Consider the following 17,601-nt stretch of genomic DNA (forward strand, 5'->3'; position numbering starts at 1 on the left):
CCCAGGCTTGTCTTTACCTAAGCCTTTGTGTCTTCCTCAGCAGTTGTGTTGGCTTCCTTACATGAAGGATGACGTCATTCTTGTCAGGACAGCGGTGTTACTCTTGGCTAGGCTGCTGTGGCGGGATGGGTTGTACATCTTTCCTTCCTTTCTCTTCATGGGCTGGGCAAAGTTTCCTGTGTTGAGTCACATGAAACCACAGGCTCCACTTCTGTCAGCACTCTTTTATCAATCCCATTAAGTTTCAGTTTTCTAAAGGTCTACCCGTCGGAAGGCATTAGTTTCCCCAAGCCAACACGATGCCCACACATGGGTATCATGGCTGTATGTGGAAGCCTAATAACATTACTGGGCCCTCATCCTCAGGATACAACATCAGCAGACTTCACAGATCAGGGCATTTGGCTTGTTGAGGTGGGGACAATGGTTTCATAAAAGCAACATCAGCCTCCCACATTCACAAGCAACACAGCATCCATTATTCACTTTACTCTGATGATTCATGAGCCTAGTGTTTGTTCTCAGTCTCCAGTCCTTGCTACCTATATCCAGGAACAGAATTGTTACAACTGAGAATGAGCAGTTTTCCATATGGGATTGATTGTATGATCAGGGTCCAGTTGGAAAAGACGTCAGAGCCCAAACCATACCTATAGAGGAGTACCTTGCACACCATGCCCAACCAGTGGTCATCCAACGAGGACAGGGAGGAGAGTAGGGAAGAACAGCTGACTACCTCCAGAGACAGCACATTTGGACAGTTCTGATTATTAGGAAGTTTTTCCTTATTTCCAGGCAATATATACTTCTCTGGAACTTGCATTCATTACCCTTACCTCTATACTCTAGGGCAGGCAGAATGAGCCTAATCTTTCTTCCACATGGCAGCCCTTTAAAAACTCAAAGCTTGTGATGATATCTCATCCTTCCCCAATTGCCCCACCCCCTCAGTCATATTCTTCATGCTAAACAGGTAACTGTGAAAGAAGAAGCAGGGAAGCTGGTATATACTTAATGTCTATGATGTTCGTGATATTTTAATACCTTCCCTTCCTTCTTGATTCTGGCAAGGCAAGATTGGGTAAAATAGTGAAAATATTCTCCCTTTCTCTCTAACCAGACACTGCGCACCTTAATATCAATATAGAAAGCTCTCAGCCCTACTTATGTGACCCCCCTGAAATTATTCACTTTTCACACTTACGCTCAGTGTCATACAGAGTTCCTAGGATCATGGATCATGGAAGGGAGCTTAGAAGTCATCAAATACAACCACTTCATTTTACAGATGAGGGAACTGAGGCCCAGAGAGACTTCCTCAGGGTCACATTGAGAGAAAGTGAGAGAGAAAAGATTTGAACCCAGATTGCCTCATCTCAGAGACAGTGCTCTTTATGGAGCTGTCATTTTCAATGGGTTAAGGTCAACAAAGGGCTGAATGTGGAGTCAGGAAGACCTGACTTTGAATTTTTCTTATGATCCTTAGCTGTACGAACCTGGGCAAGTCACTGAACCTCTCTCATTTCTTCATTTGTAAAATGAAAATAATAATATCAATAATACACTCATAGATCTAGAGCTAAAAAAGAACTAAGATGACATTTAGTCCAATATTTTCATTTTGCAAATGAGGAAGCTCAGCCCAGAGAGGTTCAAGTGAATTACCCAAGGTCACAGAGTCAATCAGTGTCAGACAACGCTATTGTGGAGGTCAAGGGGAATAATGTGTATAAAACAATTCACAAAATTTGGAGCTATACTATAATTATCACACAGATGTAGCCAGGGGCTCAAAGCCAGTTTGCAAAAGATTATCCTCACTGGGGGATGTTGATTTCACAATGCTTCATGTACATGAGAGATAGGGTCAGCCAGAGCTTGGGAGAAGAGAAAATTTGGTCTTCTGGCTTTGAACTGTGAGAGAGAACACATGGGTTCTAGAGTCTCTTAAGAAGAGGTGCCTAGGGGTAGCCAGGTGGCTCAGAGAGTAAGAGTGCCGGCCCCAGAGTCGGGATGACCTGGGGATCAAATCCGGGCTCAGATACTTAGCACTACACCGAGAAATAACTGGCCATGTAACCTTAAGCAAGTTACTTAACCCCAATTGCTTTAAAAAAAATTTAAAATAAAAAAAAAGAAGAGGTGCCTGAAGGGAGAGAAAAACTCTGGGATGAAGCCAACATGTAGAAGAGCCAGCACCTCAGTCAATCATCTGGGCTTCTTCCCAGAGGCTTTCTCTCCTTTCAGGGACCTCTTCTTAAAGAGAATCTGGAACCCTTGTGTTCCTCGCTCAAAGCTCAAAGCCAGAAGACCAAATTTTCTCTTCTCCCAGCTGCTGGCCAACTCTACTCCTCACACACATGGAACATTGGGTGATCAGTCCCCACAAGTGAGAAAAGACTTACACAGATTGGCTTTGAGCCCCTACTTATGCAGACAAAATATCCAGATGATCAACTGAATGTTTGTGTTCCTTATTTGGATGCCTAGGGTAATGCAAAATCCACTAAAGAAAGCAGAGATTCCCAACCAGTCAGCTATATTCTAGTGGTTGCTCACCAAGTTGTGAAGGTCAGGTTCTAATCCCTTTGATGCATGATACATTTGTCAATACAATTCCTCCTACATCATGGCTCAGGGACAATTCCAAATGGGAAGGAACAAAGTCCACAGTCCTCCCACAAATGATTTCCTTCTATTTAACGAACAATATCTCAATTCCCCTGACTTACCTCATCAGGAATTGGAGAATTTCAGAGAAATCAGAATTAACACTTCATCAGGAAATGATTGGCAACATCTGTCATAGAAACCACCCATCAAGAGCCACCTAAAATGTGTCATTTAGAGGGAACCTGCCTCATCAATAACATCGCAAATTATATCAATAAGGGAAAGGTTTCTTTCCCCCTACACACATACACACAACACACACACACAAACACACACACTCTAGTTCACCAAATAGAAGAGCTATTGTCCTTGTACAGAAAGTCAAAGAGAAAAAGGAAAGCATAATCCCACCCTTAATTCCATCCCCCTACTCCACAGCTCCTCATTCACTAGCTGGCATTCTCTTCACTTAGAGCAAGCTGGAATAGAAAATATTTCACTTATAATGTTTGAATGAATTGTTTTAAATTCCTTTTTTATAAGCAATTCTCTTCTATTTCCTATTCACCATCTTTCTCTCTGTATGCAAACCCGAATTCTCCTTTTCTTTTCTCTGCTTCCTTTTTATGAACACTCATTAACTCCTCACAAAGGGTGATGCCTTGCAGATGGGGAGCTGGCATTATCTCCTGGTCCTGACCTGTGTTCAGCAGAAGGTGATTAGCATCAGTAATAATAACGGCACACGGATGCAGCAGACGGCTCAGCACAGACGTCTGATAAGTACAGGTGAGCAGAGCCAGTCTAGCAGGAAGGGACTGCTCTGCTCCTTGAGGTTCTGTTTCAGAAAATGGGATGCTTCTGTGGTAGGTCAGTATTCCCAGAACTGAACTCGTCAAAGGACCATTCATCCTTTTTATTGTTTCCTTGTGGCAAAGTCTCTATCTGTGTGAGCTCATAGAAATCTCAAAGAAGTAGATTCCCTTGTAAAATTTCTAGTACTTCCTTTTAGACAAGGGAGAAATACAATCCTAAATGGGAACCCATCTTATTCTATTGCAGCAATTCTGTTCCTGGATACAGCAGCAGCAAATAAAAGGAAATGATGCAACATTAACTAAATTTCAAGTTGAAAAAAGATTCAATACAAGCTTGACCTCGCTCTGATTATATTCAGCATGGTACAAGTAATAAAATAACTAAACCAAATAAAAATGTTGGGGTGCACGTGTTCTAAAGTGAATTTTTAATTACAATGTTTTTCATGTCCAGGATGAATGGAGACTCATCTACCATTCCTCACAAAGGATACTTCTCCCCCAAAAAAGTGGAGTTTTAGAGTGTGCGCTGAGTGCATGACCCAACAGTGAAGAGGAGAGATCAAAGAAGAACACAGTAATAAATAAATTAGCATGGTGATATAGGACTGTGGACTGTGGTCAGGTAGCTACTACAAACTCAGTAGGCCCTGCTCAAAGTCACAGGTACACTAGAAAAGAGTATGGGATTTAGGGTTATAGAATCTGGGTTCAAATCCCATCTCTGTCATTCTGTATATCTATGACCTTGGAAACCACTGAATCTCATTGGACCTCAGATTCTTCATCTATAAAATAAAGGAGTTGGGTTATATGACCTTGAAAGTCTCTCCTTGCCACAAATTTGCAATCCTACATATCACATTCAAAACGTTATCATGGTGCAAGGGTCAGAGAGATCATCCAGTCTGAAGAGAGAAAAGAAATAAGTAGAAATTGTTTAAACTGATACCTCCAAAATTGTAGGAAACATAACACCAACTATCTTTATGGATAGCCTGTCTGACCCCCTTCTTTATTTGCATCTCCCCCTTACTCTTACCAGTCCATGGTTGCTCAATGGATGGAACGCCAGACCTAGAATTAGGAAGAGCTGAGTTCAAATCCAGTATCAGATACTACTAGCTGTGTGACCCTGGGCAAGTCCCTTAACCTGTGTCTGCCTCAGTTTCTTCAACAGTAAAATGGGAAAAATAGCACCTACCTACCAGGGTTGCTGTGAGGATCAAATGAAATAAGAATTGTAAAACGCTTAGCATAGCGCCTGGCAGGTAGTAAACACTATATAAATGTTAGGTACTGTTATTATCATTATTATCTATTATCTGATGGGAAGTGAAAATAACAGAGAAATGTGAGGAGGGTTGTTATACAGGGTGAGCTGCCATGTGAAACCCAATAGCCAATGGTGTGTTTTACTAAGATGATAAAATAGCATGGTAGATAGAGGTTAATAACACAGTTATGCAGATAATTGCATATTGGAATATTAGGAGAGTAATTGTCTAGACAAGAAGGATAGTGACTTGGTGGAGAAAACATCACCCCAGGAGTCAGATTCAGCTTTCAAACCCAATTCTTCTACCCTCAGGAGCCGCCCAAGGATGGATGATGTGCCCTTTAGCACTGGATTCAAGAGTAAGTCACTTAATTTCTCAGAGCCCCAGTTTTGTAATCTGTAAAATGAGTTATGATTATATTCTTAGAGCCTACCTCACAAGTGAAAAAAATTCCTCTGTAAATTTTAAAGTGATATATAAATATGAACTTCTGTTACAATTATTCTTCTTCAATGTTTTTCAGAACAGTGTTTATTGGGGAAGGTATTATTTTCCAAGGTGGATTTTAATCAATTCAGTGGTAAAACAATAATAATAACATTTATTGCTTAGCATTGTGCTAAATGCTTTACAAATATTATATCATCTGATCTTCACAACAACCCTATGAGTCAGGTGCTATTATCCTCATTTTTACAGTCAAGAATGCAAACAGAGATTACATGACTAGTATCTAAAGTCACATTTGAACTCAGCTCCTTCTGATTCCAGTGTCCAGCATTCTATATACTACACCATCTAGTTGCCTATGTGATTTGTTGTACCCCCTGAATTATATATTACCTTGCAGGTAGGTCATGAAGCTTTCTGATCCTAATACAGGTGGTCTTCTCAGATGATACAAATGTGGTTCATCATTGGATCAATCCTTCTAATCTTTCCAGATTGATTGGATTTACCATAGACTATATAGACCCCATCTAAATTTATGCCTTAGAGAACCTGGAGACAGCCTCATACTACATTGAGGCATCAGAACAGGGCTTCCATGGGTGATCTTCATTCTTATTACAACAAGGTCTTGAGAAATGTTTGTTTGCTTGAATTGTAGGCATGTAGATACAGAATCTCAAAGCACTGGTGTCATATGCCACATCCTAAGGATTTAACCAGTCTTGTGTTAAGAAAACCAGGTTGCTCGAACTGAATGCTCTAAAGGCATAATGACCAAGCCTGTCACAAAAGGAAAAATCTGAGCATCTTTGCCGAGGTGGGGACCATGGGTCTAGAACACCATATATAACGTCAGACTATTTCTATATGTTGATCAGTTTTGCTGAACTATTGATTTTTTTCTCCTTTTGCATTTGTTGTTATAAGGGACAGCTCTAAGGGAGGGAGCCACAAGAGAAATACACCAGTAAATGGAAGTAATTTTTTTAAGTTTTTTAAAAGAGAATTAGGCTGGGTAAGAGGGCATAGCTACAAGTGAAGCCCAATTATTCAGGCAGGAGTAAGCAATCAAGGCTCAAATTAGACACTATGAAATAGGTGAGGTAAAAGCCAGGACAAGGAGTCCTGGGACTTTCATTGATCAATGCCCATTCCAGGTGTGGGGGTCAATACAGCACAGTAGCACAACTGGGGTGTGACCACTGATCTCAGAGGAGTTGCTGTCTGCCCTTTGGACTGGCAGGCATGTACTACTGCTCCCCGGAGCAAAGCCTGTGCCCAGTGAATGCAGCATGGGTAAAGAGCTAATGTCCCTGGGGTGTCCTCACAGTGTTAACTCATGTGAACAAGATGCCTATAAGACTGACATTGCAAATTGACAGCGGTGACCCTGAGTTTCCAATCATGTGGATCAAGTCAACTCTGGTGGAAGACCAGACAAGCCTGCTAATTGCCTGGAACAAAACTGCCCTTATTTCATTACTCTTGGTATAAAGAGGATTTCCAAAATGCCACACGGTTCTTTACTTTCGTGCATCTCCTGGGTCACACAAAATCAGGTGACGCCTTCCATGCTCTTCTCTTGACCTACCACCTTCCTGAAAAAAAACAGATTTTTTTTCTGTACTTTCTTTTATACAGTGTAGTAGAAAACAGGGTAGATATAGGATTAAGACGTGGGCTTGAATCCAAGTTCCCACACCAGCTATGAGACATTAGGCATGTTACCTAATCTTTCCAAGTCTCAGTAAAATGAGGATAATGTTTTCAATGAGCACTAGGTGGATCAGTGGATAGAATGCCCTGCCTGGAGTCAGGAACAAATCTGGCCTCAGACAATTGCTAGGTGTGTGGCCCTGGACAAGTCAATTTGCCTCAGTTTCTCTCATTTGTAAAATGAGCTGGAGAAGGAAATGGCAAACCACTTGTAATGCCAAGCAAAGGCAACTTCCCAAGGTTCAAAATACCAGCATAGGTGCTCTCCATTTTATTCAGTGAAAAATTAAGAACAGAGAAGATCAAAATATGACATCATTCAAAATACAGCATTAACTAAGTGTGATTCAATAATCTCCAAGTACTACCCCACCCTTGGACATTAGATTCATTTAATCAATCACAAAGTCCTTCTTCTAAATACTACTCCACCCCTAGGCTGTACATTCATTTAGTCCATCACAAAGCCCCTCTTCTCAAATTGAGATTAGTTTCCAATCATAAGTAAAGTACATTCATTTGTTTAATCACAGAGCACAAAAAGGTCAAAAGTTCCCCACCCTTGGATCACAATTGAATCTACCCCAGAGTTACAACAAGCTTAAGCACAGCATATAATACCCAAATGGAGGTCTTTTCTTCATCTTAACACCAGGTAAGTTCTCAGCAATCTTTGTTCCTGGGGAGACAAAGCTTATCAAGGCAACAAGATACATTGCCAGTCTCTTCATTAATTCATTCTCTGTCTGCAGAACAGTCCTAGGACCCCTGAAAACATTAGCAAAACCCCCTTCCAGGATTTCTGTAAACATACAACAAGAAAATTCTTCTTCAGGGCTTCTGAACCAACAGCAAGGTTCCAAGACCTCTGCAACAACAGCACTGTCCTTCACCAGTGGACAGAATTCACTCTCTGTCTGCAGGACAGTCTCAGGAGCTCTGAACCAACAGCCAGGTTCCAGGACTTCTGTAATAGCACTGTCCCTCACCAGTGGACGGAATTCACTCTCTGTCTGAAGAACTGTCTCAGGAGCTCTGAACCAACAGCAAGGTTCCAAGGCCTCTGCAACAACAGGACTGTCTTTCACCAGTGGACAAATCTGGCAAAACAATATCAAAACAGACAAACAAAGTACCAGCAAAACAGCCATGTCTCCTCAGTCCTTGGCAGCTCTGGGTGGCAGCTCTCAAAAGTCCTGGGCAATTCAAAGTGGCCCTCAGCAATCCTCTCCATCTCTCTCTGCCTCCAAGGTGCTGCTTCCAAAAAGTTCTTCTGCCTCTCTCTTGTGTCTCTCCAAATCTACCTCACCAGCTCCTCCCAGTTCAGCCCTCTCTTTTCACGTCAGCAAGTCCATCCCACAAGTGGGATTCACAAGCTCTGGGTTTTAACACAAACCAAAAACCAAGCCAATACAGGGGGATCTTAAAATTACATTACTATTACACCACTCCAGTATCTTTGTCAAGAAAACTCCAGATGGGGTCATGGAGAGTCAGACATGACTGAACACGTATTCTCAATACCTAACTCACAAGTTGTAAGGAATTTGACATTTTGATATATTATTGTAAATTATTATTATTTCATTCTTATCTTTTTAACAGGTTCAGATAGAAAGAGTCTTAGAGCAAGCCACTATCCTGCCTCTATGCTTTTATATTTCCTGCTCCACGAACTACTGAACAAAACAACTGATTTCTGCAGTTAATGTTATTATCGTTGTTGATAATAATAATAGAATTTACATAACACTTTGAGGTTTTGTAAAGCACTTTACACATATCCTATTTGGTCCTTACCACAGCCCTATGAGTTAGGTGCAATTATTATCCCCATTTCACAGATGAGGAAAGTGAGCCTGAGAGAGAGGAGATGGCAAGCCCAGAGGCACACAGCTAGCTAGTTAAGTGAGGCAGTATTACCAGCTCAAGCCTTCCACACTCCAACTCTAGTCTTTTATCCACAGTGCCACCTAGCTGCCAATATTACTAGTTGTGGGATATAAACTCAATCTCTGTAAGTTTAACAACAATAATCATAATAGCATTTCTATAGTGCTTACCATGCAATTTACAAATATTTTCTCAGTTGTGATCCTCACAACAATCCTGGAGGTAGGTACTTTTATTATCCCCATTTGAGAAAACTAAGGCCAACAGAGGCTAAGTGCCTTGCCCAGGGTCACACAGCTAAACAGTCTCTGAAGTCAGATTTGACCCTGGATTCAGCACTCTATCCACTGAGCCACTTAGCTCACTGAAAATATCCTCGGTAGGACAGTAGTGAGGACACCTACAGCATCCTGTTCCCAGTGATTCTCTTTTTTTTTAACTTCTGGTAGATCTTTAGATTTTGCATTCCATTCAACATAGAAATAATGTGCATTTGCTATAATGTTATCTATTTTAAAAAATGTTCTCAAGTTTTTATGGATCAATGTCATGTCTGGGTAATTGCGGGCAACAGTTTGGTCTGTGATAATGGTCTAGTAACAGGACAGTTTATTGGATGAGTTTTCTAGGATATTTTGAGATCTGTATCTACACTATGGGGATTTTGTGGTCTGTCTGTTTATGAAATATTCTTCTGATTTGCAATTCTGGCCAGCTGATCATATCTTCCTAGGTATTGGGGAGGTGCTAAATGTTTATAGCCTGAGGTGATACAATGCACAGTTTCCCACAATTCCTTGCATAATCTGCATTGATTGCTAAGTCCTGGTTGCATTAAAGAACTTATTTTTTTTCATGTAACTTGTATAATTTTAGGTGTCAGTGACATGGCCCTGAATCACTATCATTCACTCTTCCATTTTTATTAACAAATCCTGACTCATCCATTTGTTCAGTTCTTTGTCGACCTCACCGGATTGTCACCCCCATCAAAAAGAAGGCCTTTTCATTTTCCCTATTTCATTGGCTCCATTCAAAATCAAATCACTGTCAGTTACAGACAACAAATCCAAAGTGAGTATGATCAGCCCTGACTATTGCTTTAGTGAAGTGATGCCTGGTTGTTCCAAAAGCATTCTCTAACTTGATGATCTGAATCAATAGATCAATTGTCCTCCTCCTTTTTTGACAGTATTAATCTTTTTAGAAATACCTTACGGTTGTGAGCCCTGTGTTTCCTTAATATTTTGTGGGTTTTTGCTAGGATACTTTTCAGATCTGTTACTGTCCATTTTATAATCCTGAAAGTTTGCCTCTCTTGTCATCAGTGTACTAACACTGCTAACATTTGCATAGTACTTTAAGATACAAAAAGTGCTTTACACATATTGTCTCCTTTAATACTCCCAATGACCCTGGGAGGAAGATGATATTATTATCCCCATTTTACAGATGTAAAAACTGAGACTGGCAGTGACTTTCCCAGAGTCCTAGTAAGTTAGTCTCTACTTCTGTGGTATTTACAGAGGTGCACTTTGAGTAAATAAATACTAGAGGAAACATTGAAGCACAGATCTTCTGACTCAAGTTCAAAATTCTTTTTCTAGTTGAATTGTTGGAGTTTTTTTCTCTTCATTTAATTTTTTTAATTACAGGCATTTTCCTACATGTTTTACATTGACCCCATTGAACCTTCCCTGGTAACAAAGAACACCAGTTAAGCAAAATCAATCAACCAAGTCAAGTGATAAAGTTGAATAGCATTAGGAGCAGGCAGTCCCTACTCCTCTATAGAGAGGAGGTCTTTGTGTTTCATACCCTTGTCTTTCTAAACTAGGATGGTTCATTGCATTTATTCTGAGTTTAGTTGTCTTGTGTTTTCATTTATATTACTGAGTCATTCAATGCTCTTCTCATTATAATTCTGATTTGTTTTTTGGTGGAGGTCCTGATACATATCAGATTTGTTAGAATGCCTCACTGATCTCAGAGTTCCTGGAGAGGTATGACCTTACAACTCTAGATATACCATTTCCTTTGAAAACTCCTACTTTCTTCATAGGAGATGGCAAAGATTAATTAACAACTATAATGGCAACAATATTAATTACCGGGTCAAAGTGTCCCCATCATCCATTCTGTGAGAAGGGGGAGGACAATGATAAACGAAGGGAACAACATCGGATATACAGCTGTGTCTTTGTGTACTCTGAGATCCTTTTTTTTTTTCATTTTTTATAGACTTAAATACACAATAAGAAAAGAAAAAAAAAGCATTGCGACATGTACAGCACAATGAAAGAGACAATCCAAAATATACACCAATAAATTTCCATTTCAAAAGAGTCTATATAATAAATACTAGACATTGTATTCAGAGCTCTCCATTTTTTCTTTGCTGCCTTCTAAATTTTCTTTTTTTCTCTGCTGTGTATTTTTTACTTTGTTCTTTTTCTCCTTTACCCTCCCCACCAAAGGCAACAATTAAGCACGTATATATACATAGATGTAGATATATACACATACACACACATATATATACACACACATACACATATACATAAATATGTATCTATATAAGTGTGTATGTATATGCATATATACAAATATGCATATATAATATGTACACATGTATGTAAGTATAAACACAAGCATATATGTGCACATGCACATACATACACCAACATACCTTTGATATTTATAATCATAGTAATATATAGACATACATTCATATGTATCCATGTAAGACCCTACTATGCTTAGTTGTCCTCTGTTTCTCTGAGGGTGGACAACGTCTTCCTTCACAGGTCCAAGACGTACATTTCTCTAAGTGCACCAACTCATTGTCTCTCACACCACCACAATATCCTAATCCTACACTTTCTAGTTATAAACAATATTGATTAATTTGACTGACACATAGTGCAGTTCCTCCACTCCTTGCTCCTAATCAAATCTACTTTTTTTGCTTTAACTTTATCTCAGATCATGATTCCTACCCCTGCTTTTTATTCCCTAATTAATCCTACTCCTGATTTTTATTTTATGTTTGTGTGTATCTCTTATTTCCTATCCCTCCTGACTCTTCTACTTTACTTCAACCCACTACCTTGCCTTCCTATTTCTTAACCTACCCCTTCACCAAAGATCCCTCCCTTTTCTTCTCCCTGCTTCCTATCCCCTATGCCTTTTATTTCTTTCACAATTTAGAAGACTTTTACATCCTTCTAGATATAAATGTATTGTTCTCTCTTTAACCCTTTCCCAATAAGAATAGGGTTCCAGAACTACCAGACCTCCTCCCCCATCTAATTCCTCTATGTTGATTCTTCCTCTTGCACCTCATTTGCATAAGATAATTCCTATATCATACTCAACTCTACCCCAATCTTTCCTTCAAACTACCCAATTACTAATAACAATATTAGACACATAATTTACATTTCCTCATATAAAAAGTAAATAGTCTGTCCTTACTGAGTCCCTTGTAATTAGTCTTTGATGTTTACATTCTATTTCTCTTGGCTCTTATATGTCAAATTTTCTATTGATTTCAAGTCTTTTTGCATCAAAATCCTGAAAGTCTGGCAATTTATTGAATATCCATGCTTTTGTTCATTAAGGATTATGCTTAACTTTGGAGGGTATGATATTTTCAGCCACAACCCCATATCTTTTGCTCTTTAATATATAGTGTACCAAGACCTACAGTCTTTTAGTGTAGACACCGTGTGTGATTCTAACTGTGACTCCACCACATTAAAATTGTTTCCTTGTTTGTTTGGTTTTTCTCATTGCTTGTACTATTTTCTCCTTGAGCTGGGGGCTATGATATTCCTGTAGGTTTTCCTCATAGGACTTTTTTCAGGTGGTGATAGGTAGATATTTTTCTCTTTCTACTTTTCCATCTTTTTCTAACACTTCAAGACAATTTTCTTTAATTATTTCTCAAATTATTATATCAAAATTCTTTTTTTTCGACGACAGTTTTCAGGTAGTACAATTATTCTTATGTTTTCTTTTCTTGATCTGTTCTCCAGATCACTTGTTTTTCTTATAAGATGTTTCACTTTCTCTTCTATTTTTTCATTCTTAATATTTTGTTATTTCTTGGTCTCATAACTTCACTGGTTTCCCCTTGCCCAATTCTAATTTTCAATAGTCATTTTCTTCCTTAAGATTCTGGAGCTCCTTTTCTAGTTGGTTGACCTTCCTTTCATAATCTTTTGTTTTTCTTGGATTGTTCTTAATTTTTAAGAAAATTTTTCCTCAGTCTTTCTCATTTGATTTTTAAAGTCTTTTTTAAGTTCTTCTATGAATTATTTTTTTTTTTTTGCTTTTTGGAGGGCAATTGGGGTTAAGTGACTTGCCCGAAGTCACATGGCCAGTAAGTGTGTTAAGTGTCTGAGGCCAGATTTGAACTCAGGTCCTCCTGATTCCAAGGCCGGTGCTCTATTCACTGCAACACCTAGCCGCCCCACTTCTATGAATTCTTTCTGGGCAGGTGACTATTTGATGTTACTCTTTTCTTTTTTTTTTTTTTTTTGCTTCAGTATCCTCCTCTGAAGACAAATACTAGTCTTCTCTATTCCCATAGTAACTTTCTATGGTTGGGTCCTTTCTCCTTTGCTGGCTATTATTATTATTATTATTATTATTAGGAGCTTGTTATTTTAATCATGTCTAGTCCTGGGGTATGGGGATAGTGTCTCTGGCCTCAAATCCTCCTGCAGGTCTCTCCTCTGACCTAGAACAGAAATCAAGAACTCCACCCCCCTGTATGTACCTACAGCCAACTGCATCCCACCCACTGTGTCTGAACTCACCAGTCATATGCTGGTTCCTTTTCACCCAGGCTGTGTCTCAGCAACATGGCTGGGGCTGGTGTCCCTCATAAAAAGAGATTACCTCAGTCTTCTGCTGTTCAGATGCCCAACTCCCCATACTGTCCTGTGGCTGGGGTTAAGGATGCCTCCCAACCCAACTAGCCCAGAGTTCACCATTCACTATTTCAGCAAAAACTAGCCTAGGGGTGTTTATATTTCACAGAGACCAAACCTCAGTCCTGGGACTTTTCTTCTGCTTGTCACAGGAGGTCTACTGTTTTGCCCCTAATTTTGTTTGTTTTTTATCAATCAATGTTCTCCCTGAAGTGCTGCTCTGTCTTGTTTGTGGAGGAAATCCAGAGAACATGGGATTTTCTGACTGACTTTGCCATCTTCTCAGAAGCCTCTGTACCCTATGATTGTTAATGGAACCTATAAGGACATCACAGGAGCCCTTAAGGATTGGCAAATGGGGCTCTAGTGACCCCATTGATTGGGTCGCTCCTTTCAGTGTGAGAGAGGACAGGTAGGTGGCCCAATGGATAGAGCACCAGGCCTGGAGTCAGGAAGACCTGAGTCTGGCCACAGACACTTAACTAGTTATGTGACCCTGGGCAATCACTTAACTCTGCTTGCCTCAGTTTCCTCATGTGTAAAATGAGCTGGAGAAGGAAATGATAAACCACTCCAGTATCTTTGCCAAGATAATCCCAAATGGAGTCACAAAGAGTCAAACATCACAGAAAAAACTCAACAACAACAATAATTTCAGTGTCATATAACTGTTCTTAAGAGTCAAAGAAATAGGGGCAGCTAGGTGGTGCAGTGGATAGAGCACCAGCCCTGGAGTCAGAAGTGTAAATCTAGCCTCGGACACTTATTAGCTGTGTGACCTTTGGCAAGTCACTTAACCCCAAATGCCTCAAAAAAAAAAAGTAAAAGAAATAGAGTGGCACAAAGTTGTAGATTGGTCCTACCCAAAACCACTCTGAAAATTAGTTTCACACAGAGGACAATAGAACACAGAGAGTGGCAGAAAGAGTGACACTCTGGTTGTGATATCAAAAGACACATCAGAACAAATCAGAAATGCCAACACAATACCTCCTGTTCTAGAAATACTTCAAGGCAGATGACCCTACAGGCCTTTGGGTAACTTAGTATGTAAGAAGCTAGATATGGAGTCAGGAAGATCTGAGTTCAAATCCTGCCTCAAATCCCAGAACCTGTAAGTTTGGGATTAAGTAAAATGGGTGTCTATTTAATGGCATTATAGTGAGAGTTAAATGAGGTAATTAATGGATGTGAAAGACTTTGTAACCATAAAGTGCCACATAAGTGTGGATTCTTATCATCGACGTTATCATCGTTATATTGAGGATTATGTCAAGGAGATGCTTAAATGATTTTGTTTTAAAGCATGTGTTTTATAGACCTTTAAGGACTCATATAAATGCCAGCTATTATTATCAAAGGGCATCTCTGCAAATATCACAGAAGTAGATGCTAATTTACAAGGAATGATTCTTGGGTTTAAATAGTTAAAAAAAAAAACAACCATTGTATCCAAAGTACAAGGACATGATTGACATATCCTCAGTCTTATAAAGATAGAGGAAGGAAACAAGGGAATACTGAGGATAGATGATGATTAAGAGATGTGAGTCTGAGTCTAAGGTAAGGAGAAAGGGACAGCATTTCAAAGTGATGTGAGAAGGGAGACTAGGGAGCTAAGGAAATTTCTTTAAAGACTAGGCTAGAGGCTGCTGGAAAGTGTAAGAGGAATCAAATGAGCCATCTTCGTCAACATGTCCAGGACCATCAGGATAGTGTTACACTCCTGGGATGGGGCTGAATTCATTATGAAATTCAGCATTACTGCCACTCAGAAACAAAAAGGAGTCGGTCAGGGCTGCAACAAACCTGACAGTTTCCCCTCAGGTCCCTGCCCTGAGTTTGGAAGGCCTAGACATACTGGTAGACATCAACTCCCAGAAGACAGCATGGAAGATTTTAATAGGCCTGCAGAGCCAATAACCAGAAACACAACCCATCAGGGAACCTGGGGCAGATTTTAAGTGTATAAGCATAGACAAAGAAGTCAAAGGCTCACCCTTCTTTTCAAAGAAGGGGTTGTCCAAGCTTAGAGCACATTCATTTGGGATCATTAAGCCTTATTAAGTAACTGAAATTTTCCACTGCCATCCTAATTTGTGTGTGTGTGTATGTGTGTGTAACAGAGACACAGAGACAGAGATACACAAAGAGAATCTCTTTCTGTTGCATTTCTCTTGGCAGATCACATTTTATGGCAGAAGAAGGGTATTGTTGCCTGGCCATGAGATGAGAGTCACAACAGTGTCACCATCACTCAAGTGAGTAGAAGTGCCCTAGCTCTACTTAGGGGCTGAATTTGAAGCCCTTTTCACCCTGGAGCCAATTGCCATGCACAAAGATATACTATTTCTCCATCATGCTTCACCAAATCCCTTGAGATATGCAACAGTGCCAAGTTCTTAGTCTTTAAGCTTCTTGATGCTAGGACACCCATCTGGAACCTCTCCTAGACATTAGGTTGTTATTGCTGTTGTTTGGCCATTTCAGTCTCTTTGTGACCTCATTTAGGCTTTTCTTGGCAGAGATACTAGAGTGGTTTGTCATTTCCTTCTCTAGTTCATTTGACAAGTGAGGAAACTGAGGCAAACAAGATGAAGTAACTTGCCCAGGGTCACACAACTAGTCTGTGTCTGAGGCCAAATTTGTTCTCGCTGACTTAAGGCCCAGCACTCTATCCACCGCACCACAATCAACCACATTAGATTGATAAAGTGTCAAATGCATACTCCACGTGAAAGAAATCTTCTGGGTAAGCGTCATCTCCCAGCATTTGTAATCAGGCAAAGGAATTGGTGCTGACTATAAGTATTCAGACTCCTGGGGACCCAAATGCTAGATCCTGAATCTTCACTGTTTCTATCCTGTCTTCTATATTGTGTGAGATAGTATACAATACCACAATTCATCATCACCACTCCTTGTGAGGAGGCTAAGAACCCCAATTAATTAGAGCCTCCCCCATCCTCCAGAGAGTACTCTATGGTCATCTCCTCCTCCTCCAATCCATATGCTTCAGAGTCACCATGAATTGAAGTAGAATGTCATTCTTCAGGGGCGGCCAGGTGGCTCAGCGAGTAAGAGCACTGGCTCCAGTGTCGGGATGACCTGGGGATCAAATCCGGACTCAGATACTTAGCATCACACCCAGAAATAACTGTGTAACCTTGAGCAAGTTACTTAACCTCAATTACTTTAAAAAAAAAAAAGAATGTCATTCTGCTCTAGTCCTCACTCCCCTCTGGCCTCACCATTCATCATCCTTTGCCTCAATGGAACTTCCTTTCATTGCTAAAATACTGTCATTTATCTCCGTTTATATTCATTCCATCTTCTTGGTTGTTGTTGGGAGGGTAGGAGAGGTGATTGTATTTTGTTTTGGTTAGGTTTTTTTTTCCTGGACTTCTGAGTGAACTCCACAGTGAGAAAATCCCACTATTTATATAAATCAGTATATCCTCCACAATTCATAGTCCTTGAGTTATGTGAGGCACCAAGACCTTAAGTTACTTGACCGAGATCACATGTATGCATTGCAGATAGGATTTTAACCCAGGTCTTTCTGACTCCAAGGCAAGGTCTTTATCTATTATGCCAGGCTACTCTCCTTCTTCTTCTCCTCATGAACATGTGGCTATTGCGAAAAGACAATAAGACAGTGCGTGAGGGGCTAGCCCCTCTGTTACTCCTTTTGCCCTCCACCCAACACCCAACAATAAGTAGGCCTATTCTTTGATGGCATCAGCACCTAGCCCACTTCTGGCACATAGTAGAAAGTACTTAATAAATTGTCATTGACTGAATGGTTGAATGATTGATTCTAGACCAGCCCTTTGTTACCATTTCTCAGTAGCCTCTCCTTTGAAATTCACTCCATCTCAACCACTC

This window comes from Petaurus breviceps, unplaced genomic scaffold (genome assembly GCF_028583685.1).
Source record: "Petaurus breviceps papuanus isolate PSGF00001 unplaced genomic scaffold, PetGlider_PUasm1.0 90792, whole genome shotgun sequence".
Taxonomy (NCBI): domain Eukaryota; kingdom Metazoa; phylum Chordata; class Mammalia; order Diprotodontia; family Petauridae; genus Petaurus; species Petaurus breviceps.